A 15,909-nucleotide genomic window follows, 5' to 3' on the forward strand; every position below is an offset into this window, starting at 1 on the left:
AATAACTGTCAAAAGAAAGGCTTTTAAGTAGTTCCATTGGAGGGCATACCTACTCTCTTCTGCTCAACCAAATCCTTACAGGTCCCTCTGTTACAAGAGAACTTTGCTGCTAAAGATGGAGGTGTGACTCAGAATGAACATTCAGAGAAGTCAGAGTATGTCATGCCATTATCAACAACATGCCATGCAAAGATGTGTTTATCCAGGGGAATCTTTCTAGAGTAATAGAAAAAGACGCTCTCTTTTCTCTTTAGCCACAATGTGAAATCATGAAAGTCTACAGCTGGTGATAGCCTTTTTATCTGCTACCACATAGGGAGTACATATAGAATAATATTAATCCAGAAAAAAAAAAACTGAAAGCTAAATGATGTTCTAAAACTACCATCTGATGACATCACCTGAGCCACAGAAAGAGATATCTGAACTCCGTTCTTTCTTTGCCTAAGGTAGTTTGAATGTTATTGCCTATTACTAACATTTTAATAACCACCTCCACAAACCATACTTTCTCTATAATATAAGAGCATTTTTTTAAACTGTGGAGTTACTGACCACACAGGAATTTGGCATATCCTTAAATTCAGTATCATCCTGTTATAAATACTAATCTAATGTGTTAGCAATTGTGTTTATTAGAAAAATAAAAAATAAAACCCTTTCCTACTTCCTTTTGAAATCTTCTGACATGATTTTCCTATTAGTAAGTGGATGTTTACATTAAAATATAAATATATTATGTTTTTTTTCTCATTTTTAATTTAATCAATGAAAACAAGACAGAGAAAAAAGCCTATTGATTTTTGTAAAGCATTGAATTTCAGATATCATATGAGAATAGAGCTTTTACCTAGTTGAGAGCATGAAAATAAAATGTTTACATAACAAACCATATGGTCATATAAACCTATGACAAGCACTGTTCAGCTTAATATGAATATGAAGCATCAGGTGTTTGCTTAGTATTAGGATTCAGACCAACCCCAAAGTTCTGATTTCTTATGCCTGAGTGGGAACAGGAATAGAAATGTTAAAACTGCAGCATAGGCTAGTTTGAATTAAGAAGTACCTAGACTGCATGTTGAGAAACCCTGCTTTCCAAGGTTAAAAGGACATAGTGGGTCATCAGCCTCTGAGCTAACTTATTCTTACAAGATGAGAAATAAAGCTGGCTTCCACAAAAAAAAAAAAAGTAGTAAGAAGAAGTAACTCAGAATTTAGTGCATCATGTATTTTCCTAGATTCTATGAGAGGAAGGATGTTGAAGGTCTCAATGAGCAGAAAAGTGAAAAAAGACTAGTTCTATTCCTCTCCTACTCAAGAAATAGTCCATTTCCTTTTTTTTTTTTTAATGGAACATCAGAAACTGCTTTTAAATAACATGGTTTTGCAGACCTTATATCTAAGGCATAAATTCTGGTACATTCTTAGGAACATACAATGTTATATTTTAGAAAAATACTTGCAGATCATTTAATGCAGCTATTACCAGAGTTTGCAATCTTTCCTGACTTACTCCTTAAAAGTGGCCATTTGGTCTCTGCTTGATTATCTACAATGTTTCTAAACTCATTAACTTAAAAGTAAGAAATTATTTTGTTTTATGGTAAAATTTTGTACTGGTTAGGTAGTTGGTTTCTGATTTATTGAACTTTTTCTCCCTAAAGGCTATAGCCTACCTGTCTATATAGTCTATTTATTAACTTTAGGCTTACCTTCTTGGTCATACCAGAAACGCATAGTTGTCTTATTAAAAGTTATGATGATCACTAAATTCTCTCATTTCCAGTTTAAATAGTAAATTGTTTAGTTGTTTTTCTTCTGGTCTGTTTCCTGATTCTTGGTCTACCTGGCAGTCTTCTTCCTTTCCTCCTGCTTTATAAGTAGTTCCATTAGTTAGCAGGTTTATTGAATGCAGCAGAGTTTATCCCAATTGTCTATAATTAAAGCTAATTTTAGTGAGGACTTTGTATGTTACATCCACTCTAGTAGTGACTCAGGTGACAGACCTAGAAACCTGGATACAGTCCAGAGGCAAAAAGTTCATGGAAACTTAGTCTCCTAGAACCTTGGCATTCTCATAGCAAGAATGCCCCAGATTTGTCCCTGTGATAGTGTGGAGGGTCTTGCATGCTTTCTTACAGTATTTTACTGGATAAGAGAAATCTCAGGGCAAGCTTAGCAATTTATACTTAGAATCTTCATTACAGTCAGGTATGGCAGACTACATTGCATATTAGAAGAAAGTTGGTGAGTTCTTCTGACAAATGGAGATTCCCCACAGATACATAAAAGAGCAGCCAAGTTACTCCCAGATGAAAGAATTTACCATGGCCTAGGAAAAAGGAGGGTTACAATTTAAGGAGGAAGTACATTATTGCATTATTCATGAAAAGGTCTGCTAGAGCAGAACCCCCTGGTGCAAGCTTTCACAAGACTCAAAGGAATAGCATAAATTGTGACTAGGGTGTGAAATCCTCACCTGGACCCTGTCATTAGCTGACTCTAGGCAGGGCTCCTTTTATCTTAACTGTAAACATTGCCTGGTTCCTGCCAGTCCTTTGAAGGCATTCCTCTGTTTTGTGACAGATAACTTCAATGTACCTTGCCTGCTGTGACACCCTACTTCTTCCCTCCACCCACCCCCACCCCCACCCCCGTCTGTATGTACTCTCTTGTGTCCACGTCTGTTTGTTACCCTTTTCTCACTGACTCTTCCTGCCCACCTCCCTCCTCAGATTGAGGGGCCTACTGAGGCCCGTCCATGGCATTGGTACATCATGCTTTCAGCAGACTTCCTTTAACTCAAAGCAACAAGGAAAAGGCAAGGCAGAAGTTCTTAACACTCTTCCCCAAACTTCAGGCTTCATCCTATGTGAGAACTGCCAGACTCAGTGGGTACCACTACAGCTGATGATGTGTCTGATCTTGGTGACTCTTCAAGACCCATTTCTTTCCTCTTGGGTTCCATATTTCAGGATATTAAGAACAAAAAATGTTTTTAAAAAAATCAAGCTAGTAGAGGTGGGAGCTGACACTTTTGATATCCAATAGTTAAGACCATGTCTCTCTGTTTAACGTTTAAAGCAAAACAAAAAACAAAAACAACAACAACAAAAAACAATGAAATGATTCTTATATAACCACCCTAGGTCTTAAGATTTACTGGTCTAACAACAACACAAATTACCTTGGTTCTATAGCTCTGGTCATCTAGGTAAAAGTAGATGAAGGTGTTTGTAGATGATGGGGTGATGGGGTTTTCTGAAATGTGTGTGGTCTGTATTTGCAGCTGTCCTTTCCGGCTGTAAGGACCGGAGCACTGTGGTCGGCAGACGTGCTAGGAGGACCACAGGCTGCCACCCTGGGAGACGACCTGGGAAGTCAGGAGAGCCAGGGATGCCTGGCCGTCTCCAAAGATTGGTCAGAGGGACCGAGTTCTGTTGAAGCAGAAGCTTCCCCCTCCAAAATCATCTAATTCTCTTGCCTGCTTGTGGAGGATGAGAAAGGGTCGAGTGTGTCTGGATCTGTCTGTTTCTGTTTTGTGTGTTTTTGTGTATGTCAAATTATTTTGTGTGATCAAACAATGACTTTTTTAAAAGTACCCCTATGGAAAAATTCAATATATAAATGCTTTGGAAGATTTATTTGTGCGTCCACATTTTTATCACCATAACCAACATATACTGCCTGAAGCTAATTATTGTAACATGTTGTGACAAGGCAAGACCGCACAGTGGTTCCTCCATCTTGTATTCTTGCTGAGGCTTCTCAGGTTTAGCTAGAATTTTATTTTCTTCATCTAAATGGAGAATACTGTATAAAATTACCCAACTCAATTCTAGGAAGCTGAGATTAAGAAACCTAACTAGGGCTGGTGAGATGGCTCAGTGGGTAAGAGCACCCGACTGCTCTTCTGAAGGTCCAGAGTTCAAATCCCAGCAACCACATGGTGGCTCACAACCATCCGTAACGAGATCTGGCACCCTCTTCTGGAGTGTCTGAAGACAGCTACAGTGTACTTACATATAATAAATAAATAAATCTTTAAAAAAAAAAAAGAAACCTAACTAACCTATTTTAGCTTCTGCTAAATTACCTGCTTGTAAAAACCTTATCCTGCTCACCACTTATTTTAGCTTCTGTTCTACTGCTTGCTAACACAAAGCCTCCTCCCTTTAGCTGCCTTAGTAAGATACCAGGAGGTGGTTTTTGCCTCTAAAAATCCCTTATATTAAACACGCAGGAGTATACTTGGGATCTGCATACCTGGATGGAGTCCTAGCCATCTGGAATAAAAACAATTGGCTATAAAATGTCTAAGTTAACAGCTCTAGTGGACTCTCTATAATGCAGATAAGACATAATATTTTTTTCATCAAGAACATAATTTATGCTTGTTCTCATTTCTATACAGCAGTTACAATATGATGTCTCTTATTGCTTTTTCTAAAACACCATCTCTTTTTACTCTTTCAATGGTTTTTACAAAAACAGATACTTACAGGGAACAATAAGCAGCCTGTTTACATTAGGTATCTGGGAATATCCCTGAAATTACAGTTTGCAGTGCTACTGTTGACATTGCTATAGAAGATGCTGATAGCGCAAAGCTATTGAACTTGGAAACAATGCTTTCCATGCAGAGTGACATTTTCCACATCATCTGCATCGTTTTTCCTGTAGTCTTTTCACAGCTTTTGCTGTTGACCAAATTCAACACCAAGAAACTGTCAACATGTCCAAAAGCATAATATATTTGAAAAAAGATATTCCCTTCTCATACCCTGGAATTTTCTTCTTTCTATTGTCATGTGTTCAGGTTCCACCACATGTTAAAACAAACAAACAAAACAAACAAACAAACAAAAAAACAACCAAAAACCAAACCAAACCAACCTGAAGATGACCTATCAGTCAGCAAGGCAAATTGTAACATTCCTTCTAGATTCACGTGAAATCAAACTACAGCATATAATTCTCCACCATTGATCACTAGAAGTAGTAGAGAGACAAGTTTAAAGGGCCTGAAAAGCTCATGCAAGGACAAGTGTGGGTCTCATTGAAAAACGCCGTTGTGATATTGACTTTGTGCCCACTAGCTCTTCAATAAAATATATTCCTGAAATAAGAGGACCTTTACTTTCAATATTTTTGAGACACTGTCTCAATTAGCCCAAGATGGCCTCAAACATGCATGGGTGGCTCTGAACGTTTTATCTTTCTGCCTCCACTTCCCAGTGGTGAGAAGATAGGCTAGTGTTACCATTCCCTATTGAAAAGACATAATATAGCTCAGAAACTCGTAAAAGCACATTTTAAAAAATACCCTTCCTCCTTCACTTTCTTATACCCTTTATGTGAACAATTTTCTAATTTTCAGATGATGCCCCAGGGGCATTGAAACAGCAACTGGAGTTGGTAATGATGGCTGCAGATGGACCAATGCATGATAGAAATGGACCAAACATCATAAATACAGATGGCTTGCTCTGCATCTGAAAGTTTCTAAATAGAAAATCATTATGCTTTCATGTTCTGTGCAAACATAACCTTCACCCATCCTTCCATTCACCTCAGGAGTATTTCTGTTTTGTTTTTTAAATCACACATATTATTTATGTGTATATTACTGAACATTAATAACTTCAAAATGCTTCTAAGGTAGAATTAATCAAACAGATACATTTTAAGGGGCCAGATGTATTCTAATTTTTGGAATCCAAATCCATGAAAGTTTTTTTTTCTTCACAGTTTCTACAATTGAGTTTTAAAAACAAATTGCATGTTTAATCAGCATCTTAAATACAAGGCTCAGGGACATGGGTAACAAAGCAAACATGTAAATGCAATCACTTACCACCATGAACCTAATTAGCATAGAGAGAATGAAGTTTTTCACCTCTGGTAGTTTAAATTTTGATTTAATCTTCTTTATCATAATTGAGGTAGAAAATACTCTCAAAAGCATATTCCCCTTGGTTTAAAGGCATGTTTTGTACTTACATTCATGCTTGGCCCTCTGCAAGCCATTGCATGGATGCTGCCATCACACTGTGCTCAGCAGACAGAATTCAGCTTGTTCATGGTATTCACCATCTAATTTTGCCAATAGAAAGGCTGCACCAAAAGAATGTTTGACTTTCACATAATACTGCATTTTAATGAAACCTTAGGTTTTAAAAACCTAGTAATTTAATTGAAAAGAACAATTATAATCTTCTAACAAATTTATCAAGATTAAGTCTTGCAATTTCCTTACAAAAGAGTATATATTGTTTTTTGTTGTTGTTGAGAAGACTTATTATATATTTCATTTCTTTCTTTCTTTCTTTTTTTCCCTTGTTTATAATTAAAGAGAAAAGTATAACAAATCTAGATGTACAGATCTTAATTTGCTTTATTCTCCATCCTAGAATGGGATATCTGTCTTGAACAAACACAATTCTGAATTATTATGTCCCAGACTGCAAAAGCTTTATTCAAAGGAAGAAAGGAAGGGAAGAAGGAGGAAGGGAGGGAAAAAAGAGAGACAAAAACACAGAGACAGAAACACAGGCAGGCAGAAAGAGAGCCAGATACCTGGAGACATGCCTTCTTTCTCTTTATCTGCTCCCGACTTACATCCTGCTGTCTTTCCTCCTTCCCAATTATATTGTATTACCTTTTCTTCTCTCTAAAATTTTAATTTCTTTTATACACATAGAGAAATGCAATGTAACCTTTTTGTCAGATCATGCCCTCATTGATCATAGACTTTTCTTCATATAAAAAAATTTAATTTAGCAATCTAATTTTGAAAATGTAAAGCATATGTATACACACACACACACACATATGTACATATATATATATGTACATATATATATAGTTTGTTTATTAGCTATGTGATTGCGAATGTGTATTTATGGGAGAGTGCGTGCATATGATTGTAGATGTCTGTGAAAAGTTGAATATTTTAGATCTGATTGAAGTTACAAGTAAATGACACCTACCTGTGATCTGGGAAGCAAGTTGAATCCTCAGTAAGATCAGTATGTTATTTTAACCACTGACCCATCTCTCTGCCTTGCAGCTTCTAATTCTATAGCGATACATCCAGAATTCCCTGATGATACTTCAGCTAGCCTCCAGGGAGATGTAAACTGTAGACATCAGTAACGGAGGGTTCATAAGCAGTTGAGAGTATTTGCTACTCTTATATGACCCAGTTTCAGTTCCCAGCACCCATACGGCAGATCCTCCCCATCTTCTATCTCTAGGTACAGGGACCTAATACCTCATTCTGGCCTCTACAGACACAAGGCACACACACACGGCACAAAAATATCACTGTAGGCAAACATTCATATGCATACAATAAAAATAAATCAATCTTTTAAAAATATAATTTGAGTTATATTTTTTAAGTTATCACTATATATTTGCTATTCATAAGTTTGGACATCTAAAACTATCACTAAATAAAGACAAAGCATTACTACTAAGTGTGCACACAATGACTCAAAGGGCACACTATTTTTCACCCCATTTTAGCAGTGCTTAAAATATTAGCAACTGCACACAATTCTTTACCTGCACAACCCTTTCACAATGGTGACTATCTTTCTCTTACAGATCAACAGGTAGATGCTGTCAGCTACTGTTTAGGTCAATATATGGTCAAAATAAAGACCCAAGCAGAAGTTGAGAGTTTCATAATATGATGAGAATATAAAGCATCCAATTTTAGTGTAGGACAGAACATGCAAATATTTCCTTTCACAGTGAAGAATCATCAGCATCTTCCTTCCATGCAGTGGTATAATGTCACAGAGGATGTGAAGACTTGTCAAAAAGGGCTGTTTAATGTAGCACTAACACTTGACTATTTAAACTTTATAAATATCAAAAGGCCACTGCTATTCATCAATTTCAGAGGTCAGCCAGAGAGTATCAACAGTGACCACCTGTGCATTTTTCTGATAGAGACAAACAATGCATTGTCTTCTATAAAGGAACCAACCAGTCTTACTTACCAGCTCCTGGAAATGTTACCATTTTCGCTCAAGCATGGGCCAATGTGGGCAGACTTGGTTGCCTTGATGGAGCCACTTTCCAAGTGAGTCCTTAATACTGCCTTTCCAAGGAGCTGATGAGACTCAGAAGTCTTAATTAAGGAGAAAAGTGATTCTCTCTCTGCTTCTGTGTGGGAGGTAAAAATCACTCTTTTACACTGCCTAAGTCCTAACAGAATATAACCTTCAAAAACTGAAATGGAGGCAGGAAGCTCAATCGGGAGACTTAAGTGGCCACCAGGAACTCCAGTCTTAAGAGTGTTCATTCTATCCCTGAATTTTATCTAAAAGTTAATTTTTTAATCAAAACAAGTTGGAATTTACATTGGACATTGCAAAGCTCTATAACCTCGGTGTATTTTAGTTCTACTGCCACCAAGGAATGGCAAGTGTCTTCATTTGTTAATGTTATTGTTTATTTTTGAAACTGTATTATTGCCAAAACATTTCTTTTCTTTTCTTTTTTTATAAAAGGACAGCATTTAATTGGGGCTGGATTACAGGTTCAGAGCTTCAGCCCATTGTCATCATAGCAGGAAGCATGGTAGTATACAGGTAGACATGATGCTGGAGGAGAAGAGAGTTCTACATCTTTATCCAAAGGCAGCCAGGAGGAGACTGGAATTTTACACTGGGTGGAACTTAAGCATGGAGACCTCTAAGCCCACCCCTTCAGTGCCACACTTAGTCCAACAAGGTCACACCTCCTAATAGGGCCATTCCTGAGGGACAAGCATTCAAACACATCAATCTATGGGGGCCAAACCTATTCAAACCACTACATCTGTCTAAAGCTGACTTGAAAATCTAACAGAATCTCCTACATTCAACATTTAACAATAAATTAGCTTAATACTAATCAAGTTTTGAAATAATTTTAGGAAAAGAGTGCTATGACAATTAATTTGAAAAATTAGAGACAATAGACAAATGCTTAGAAAATATAACCTACCAAAATCAAAGAGAGGGGTAAAGGAGCATTTATATAGCCACTAGAGAGTAAATAAGGAGTCATAGTGTTTCCCCCAAAAGAAAGCACCAGAAACAAGGTATCTTTCCAGAAAATTCTGCCATACATCCAAGAAACATGAATGCACTAGGAAAATAGCTCATTGGTAAAGCCTGTGTGAGATTCTGAGTTCATTCCTATGAACACACACACACACACACACACACACACACAGTGAAGAAGTGAAACAAAGTCAGATGCATGGATACAAATTATTACAAATTTTGAGTAAACAACCCCAGGAGAGTTTACCTGGCTGGGAATCTTTGATGCTAAAACAGAAAAGTAAAAGCTAGGTGTAGGGTTACATGATTGTAATCTCAGCAGTGTGGAAGCTGAGGCAGGAGACTCTCAAGTTCAAATCCAGTCTGGACACCATAGCAATATTAAGGCCAACAGAGGCTACATAAGAACATCCTGTCACAAACAAAAAATAGACAAATAATAAAGTAGGGGAAAGCCAGGAACATGTTGATGTGATTCAATAAAACATGCAAATATAGAACAAAATCAAACAATGGTTTAAGAAGGAATATCATGATCATGTTCCAGGTCTTCCATTCTTGGTATGGGAACAAATCCCTCCATGGTGTAATTAGAAAGAAGAGAAAGAAGCCTGGTACAAACAAAATGATACCTGGTGAAATAACAATCACAAGAAATTCAAACTTTTACAGAAAAAAAGTACATTTTATTCCTTACAGTAAATGATTGGTATAGATATATGTGCACATTTTAAAATATTTTCAGTGGAAAAAACCAAACAGTATGTGTCTCAATTCTTTTCTCACATTTTTTTGTAAAAATATCTCCATACCTTTGAGAGTAGATCAAAGATATGCTCATGTTGGAGGGTGAGGGGGCTGAAATGGACCAGAGGATAAAGTGCTTGCTGTTTAATCATGGTGGCTAAAGTTCAGATTCCAGGACCCAAAGAAAACACCCACCTCTATAAATATAACTACAGTTGAATTCTTCCTACTGTTTTCTAGGGAAGAGTTCAGGGCTTGTGTTATTGGTAGGATTGTAACTGAAGTAGTGATGTATCTTCCTCAATGGACCCTATTGACAATGGTGAGATTTTATTTATTCTCTTTGGGATTGATACTTGGTAAATTGGTACCAGTTTTGCAAGTTTCCTCCAATATTGAAACCATTCCACCCTCCATTCCCTCTGAAAGGAAGCCCCTCAGGCAGGAAGGCAACAAAAGATCTCAAAACGGTCCCTGAAATTGATCAGATTCACTAGGCTCCTTCCTTGCCAGAGAGCAATAAAAACTGAGAGTCTCTCTCAGATGAAAGGAAGCTGAGCTGCAAAGAAGACTCAAAAGAGCCACCCTCATACCAGCTGTCTGCAAGAAGTTTAGACCAACTGAGGCACCTGGAATGGACATTCTCCAGCCCTTTGATCCACCTACATGCTGTGCAGTTTCTCCAGGTTCCCAGCTTTTGGGAGCTGTCACCTACACTGGATAGGCTTTGACTATGCAGCTGTCTTTGAGTCATTTCTGCTCCTGTAAGTAACCCCTCACGTATATTCCTATAAGTAACCCCAATACATCTTATCAGTTCACCAAGTAGGACTTTGGTGGTATGGGCACTTTGGTCTGTCATGGGCTCCTTATGCAGAGGAGAAACAAATTTTGTCACACAACACTACCTACTAGGTCTTATAACTGTAAAATTCTATTTATTCTTTGTAATTAGCAAGCATATTATGTGTGAGAAGATATTTTGAAGAGCACTTAAANTTCTATAATTGACCATGATGGGACAGTTTCCTAAAAGACAAACATACTAGTCAGGACCAGCTGAACTATGCTGAGAGCATTTAGTTAAGTAACCCTGTGTTTAGCCGAAGAACTGTTATATATATCAATACATTCAAACTTGCCACTCGGGCAAAGGACAGCCTTGAAACCCTGGACCAAGTTGGAGTTGCGGAGGGCTTCCACCCTCCATAAACGTTGCTTAGTGTCCTTTCAGGTGACATCACAAGCAGCTCTGGAACCTTGAAGGCTATGTCTAGGGGCAACCCTCTGAGTTCAACATCATTCGTGAGGTTGCCTCCGAAGTGTTAGCTACTAGTCTTACTAGTGATTAACTAGGACGATTAGTCCAATTTTGATATTTTCGCTATTTAGCTGGTTACAGCACCCAAGAAGGATACTTCTAAGGAAGTATCCTTAGAACTCCTCGGAGTTGTCCAGAGTGGACCCCTGGTGAACTGCCAAGCTCTTGATTATTCACCAATCGGTCTGCTTAATTATCTCCAATCTTTGATTGACCCTGACCTGCAAAGTCAACTGTGTATAAAGGAGCCTCATAGGTTTGCGAACTTTAACCAACCATCTACTGGAAGAAGTGATTCTTCGGTGAACAACCCAGGCATAAGGTTGCTTTTGCTTGGAAAGTGAAAGAGCACTACTATACCAGAGACAACACCCTCACAAAAGCAGTCCAAGCAACCTAAACAGCGTGTGATGGAGATGAAGCCCGAAGCTTCAGAAAAAGGGCGAAAAAGAAAACACCAAGATGAAAGTATTACAGAGATAGATTCTGAAGCTTTGGGACAAGATCCAAATAGGAAATGCCAGGATGGAACAACGATGGTATTTAAGGAGCCCGGCAAGGCTCAGAAGATGACCCCTCAGGAGCCTCAAGACCTAAAGCTTCCTATAGAACAGCCTAGCAAGGGTCAGGTACGGAAACCCCAGGGAGAGACTCCAATCCAACGAAAACCCCTAGAGTTGACAGAAGGTCCTCCAGAGCAGGCTGTGACAGGGAGGGCGCCTGCTGATGGTGGCAAGGGTCGCAAGCGGCCCTATTCCGCCATCCAGGAAAACGATCAAAGCCCCCAAAAGGAAGAGAAAAGAAGGTTGCTTCAAAACCTTAAGCAAATCCTTATAAAGGCCGGGAAGATCAAAGGGGGCNAGTCAGAAGACAGTCATGGATCAGAAACAACTCTTAGAGAGCCAGAACCATCAACTGTTGTGGCTCCAAAAGAACCTCTTTCACCAGAGGAGAGAGAGAAGTGTTGTTCTGAGGAGAAAGCTTTTACAGAGACTAAAGGTCATGTAAAGGGTGAAGGAAGAAGGGGGGACAGCTTGGATCTGGGAACACAGGCTCAGATCATCCTGGATAGTGGCAGAGGCAATAGCTTACTCCCCAACAAGATGGCAGTACTTGCAGCAGAGAAAAAGCCTCTCAGAGACCAAGAAAAGGGCAGAGAAATGGATCAAATTCTTGATGTTACAGAGAACATGGAGAAGGAAATTGAGAATGCACTGGGTCCAGGACCCCAAGAGGAAATCCTAAGTTCCAGATTCAAGTTACAAATCACCAGAGGCGATATCCAGACCCTGGAGAACGGTCAGTGGCTCAATGATGAGGTCATCAATTTCTACATGAACCTTCTGGTTGAGAGAAATGAAAACCAAGGCTATCCGGCTCTTCATGTCTTTAGCACTTTCTTTTACCCCAAGCTAAAGCATAGTGGTTACAGTTCCGTGAAAAGATGGACTCGCGGCATCAACCTCTTTGAGAAAGAACTCATCTTGGTGCCTATTCACCAGAGGTTACATTGGAGCCTGGTGGTAATCGATATAAGAAAACAAAGTATTGNATACCTCGATTCCATGGGACAGACAGGGAAGTCTATCTGTGAGACCATCTTCCAATATTTACAAGATGAGAGCAAGACACGCAGGAACATTGAGCTGGACCCTTTGGAGTGGAAGCAGTACAGTATGACATCAGAGGAGATTCCTCTGCAAATGAATGGGAGTGACTGTGGAATGTTTACCTGTAAATATGCAGATTACATCTCTAGGGACCAGCCTCTGACCTTTTCTCAGCAACACATGCCCACCTTCAGGAAGAGGATGGTCTGGGAAATCCTGCACAGTCAATTANTGTAACAACATCCACCTGGTTGCTATGGTCCCCATCCCTGAACTTTTCCATCACTGTTTCTAATATCTCAGGTAGGATGAGTTGAAGAGATTTAAAACANCTGTCTCATTGGATAAAGCCCTGTCTTCAATATAGTCCTAATGTGGGATGTGAGACTGATGCCCTAATGCCATCTCTAGGATGCATGCAACTATTGCAAGCTTAGAAACTGCTGTTGCCCAACCACAGGAGACCACGTGTTCAAGAAACACTGTTTTGATGCTGAAATTAAATGAATTCATGTTTTTTTATTTTATTTTGTCTTTTTTTTTTTTTTGCTTGCGTTTTTTTTTTTTTGTGGGGGGGTTGTTTGTTTTCTCTTTGTTTAATGTTTCATTGAGTTTTGGGTATTTTTTTTTCCTGTTTGGTTTTCTTTTTTGTTTTTGCTTTTTTTGTGTGTGTTTTGTTTTGTTTTGGTGTTTTTGCTTTTTATTTCTTGTGTTTTTTGTGTTTTGTTTGTGATTTCTGGTTTTTTTGTGTGATTTTGGTTTTTTTGTCTGTGTTTTGTTTAATTTTGGTTTTTGTTTTACATTTTTTTGTTTTTGTTTTGGGTTTTGTTTTTGTTTTATGTTTTTTTATGTTTTGTTTTTGTTGTTTGTGTTTTGGGTGTTGGTTTTTTTTGTTTTTGTCTGTTTTTGTTTGTTTGTTTGTTTGTTTGCTTTTTGTCCTCCTGACCCCACTCCACTGATTATTTTCCTTAACTCACTTGCAAACCTTGGCCATTGTCATTTCCCATCCTCCAGTCCTTGTTTGAAGTGTCTGTTTCTGAAAGGAATGCCCATCATGGTGCCATTTCCTGTTGAAGATCAGGAGGGACATCGGCAGGAAGAGGAAGAAGCCCTTCACTAGCATCTCTAATGCTGGACTTGTATGCTGTTAAATTAAAGCAGGCGATGGTGGTGTTTTGGTTTTGTTTTAATGGTTTTTTTTTAAAGTTTGAAAATAGTATGAGAAATGAAAATGAGTTGCACAGACTGGTGCTCTTCTGCAGCACTGTACTCTGCTGGGCCTCTACAGGATGTAGAACTACAGCCAAACTACTGACTGGACTCGAGGACTAGTAAGAAAAGCACCATGGTCATTTAAAGACTCATTCTTTTCCAGACCTGCCTTAGTTTTGGAAGTTGATTTGACAACTATAATGGCAAATGTACATTTCTATCTCAGGTCTCATTGAATACAAACCCCATTTATTGCTGTATTGAATTTTTTTTGAAGAGTCCTATTCATTTTAAACTTTTTTCTTAAGTTTTGGTATATATTAAGATGAAATTGAGATTTTTTTTCTCATTAGATTAATATTCCCACTGTGGAAAATTGAGGATTTAGTATTTACAGTTGAAACTGCCAATTATGTAATAATCTATTTTACATGTGATAGTTTTAACTTTTCTATTCATTATCTTATGGTTGTGTTTATGCAATCTTTACTTAATAAAGTTTAAATCTATTTAAACATTTCAAAATATCTGGTGTCTCTTTCATGGCATAGTAATAAAACCTGGTTTGTGAGGTGACCTAAGAAGCAGGTGTTGAGGGTGTGACTCACCAGCTTAAGCCTTAGATACATTGTGCACACCAGTGATTGGGATTATTCTCATATTCAATGAACATGAAGGAAAGGACTGATCCCTACAGCATATGACTGCATGACCGCTGTTAGAAGATGATGGTGTCTTATCCCAATATTGGAGTCATCCTCATAGGAAGAGGAATGGTAGGCACAGGCATACTCGCAAAGAGAACACATACATTGATAAATGGAGAACATGGAGTAACTGAGCTTCAACAGAATGCAAAGAATTGATGATAAAATCAGGTGCTAGTGAGAAGCAAGGGAGATTTTTAGCCAGGACTCTCAGGGAACTGCCTGTTGATGTTAGTTTCAGACTAACAGACCCATTAATTTGGATCAAATGAATCCCTACAATCTAGTTTGCTATAAGTTGTCTCCATGTGTTGGGAATTGGTTCTACTGCATTGGTTTAATCCATCCACCATGTCAGGAATCTGCATGTCCAAACACTGAGGGTCCTTGCCCCCAATTGTTTTTTGATTGACCAGTAAAGAGCCAAAACCATTGACTAGGTAGACTGAGGTAGGATTTACACTGAAAGGAAGGAGAGAAAGAACTACTATGACTAGGAGGAGAAGGATGGGATATAACAGCTGCAGGATAGAAAGCCTACCAGCCATGTAAGAATTCAGGTAAGTGGCCATTGGCCACTTCCCGATTGGGCCTGGGGTAGCAGGGGAAGTTTTAGGAGTCTCAGGAGTAGCAGAGCGGAGTGTTTGTTAGCAGGGGAATCTTTAGAAGTGCCTAACCTTTGACCTAGTCATGGTACAAGTGTGTTCCTGTGTGTGTGTGGGGTGGGGGGGGGGTTCATTTGAGAATTCAAAGAGCTCCTGGAGGCTGTAAGCAGTACCTGCTGGGGAACCAAAGCAGTGTAGCTAAACTTGCCACCAAGAAACATCATGCTCTGAGAAACATCAGCATCATGAGTGTAAATACAACATCTCAAAGACAGGTTGGTTTATTGTGAGAAAATGATCTATTAAAATGCAAAATGTCAATTATGCAATAAAACAACATTAAATCATCATTTCCACTTTAGGTGGCATTTAGGTCTCTTCCACATATTTTTGTTTGTTTGTTTGCTAATGTTTTTGTGTGCAAAGTATTACTTTCAAATGTACAAGTTCATCTTTGTGTGTGTGTGTGTGTGTGTGTGTGGTGTGTGGTGTGTGTGTGTGAGAGAGAGAGAGAAGAAAGAGAGAGAGAGAGAGATCAGTCTATAGTTCCTGGAAATTAGCAGACTTCCATTTTTGGTGCTTCTATTGGCAACATATAGCTCACTCCCAGAATGAAGGACGGTGGTGGCAGTATTT

The 15,909-nt window shown here is 38.5% G+C and overlaps 1 pseudogene across 1 annotated transcript; it reads left to right on the plus strand.

Moving 5' to 3' along the window:
- Positions 1 to 11,287: 11,287 nt before the first annotated feature.
- LOC110299893 lies at positions 11,288 to 13,197 on the plus strand (annotated as a pseudogene). The gene has a single exon (XR_002378530.2). The product of XR_002378530.2 is annotated as a sentrin-specific protease 2 pseudogene (transcript).
- The last annotated feature ends 2,712 nt before the right edge of the window (positions 13,198 to 15,909 follow it).

This window comes from Mus caroli, chromosome 1 (assembly GCF_900094665.2).
Source record: "Mus caroli chromosome 1, CAROLI_EIJ_v1.1, whole genome shotgun sequence".
In the NCBI taxonomy this organism is placed as follows: Eukaryota; Metazoa; Chordata; class Mammalia; order Rodentia; family Muridae; genus Mus; species Mus caroli.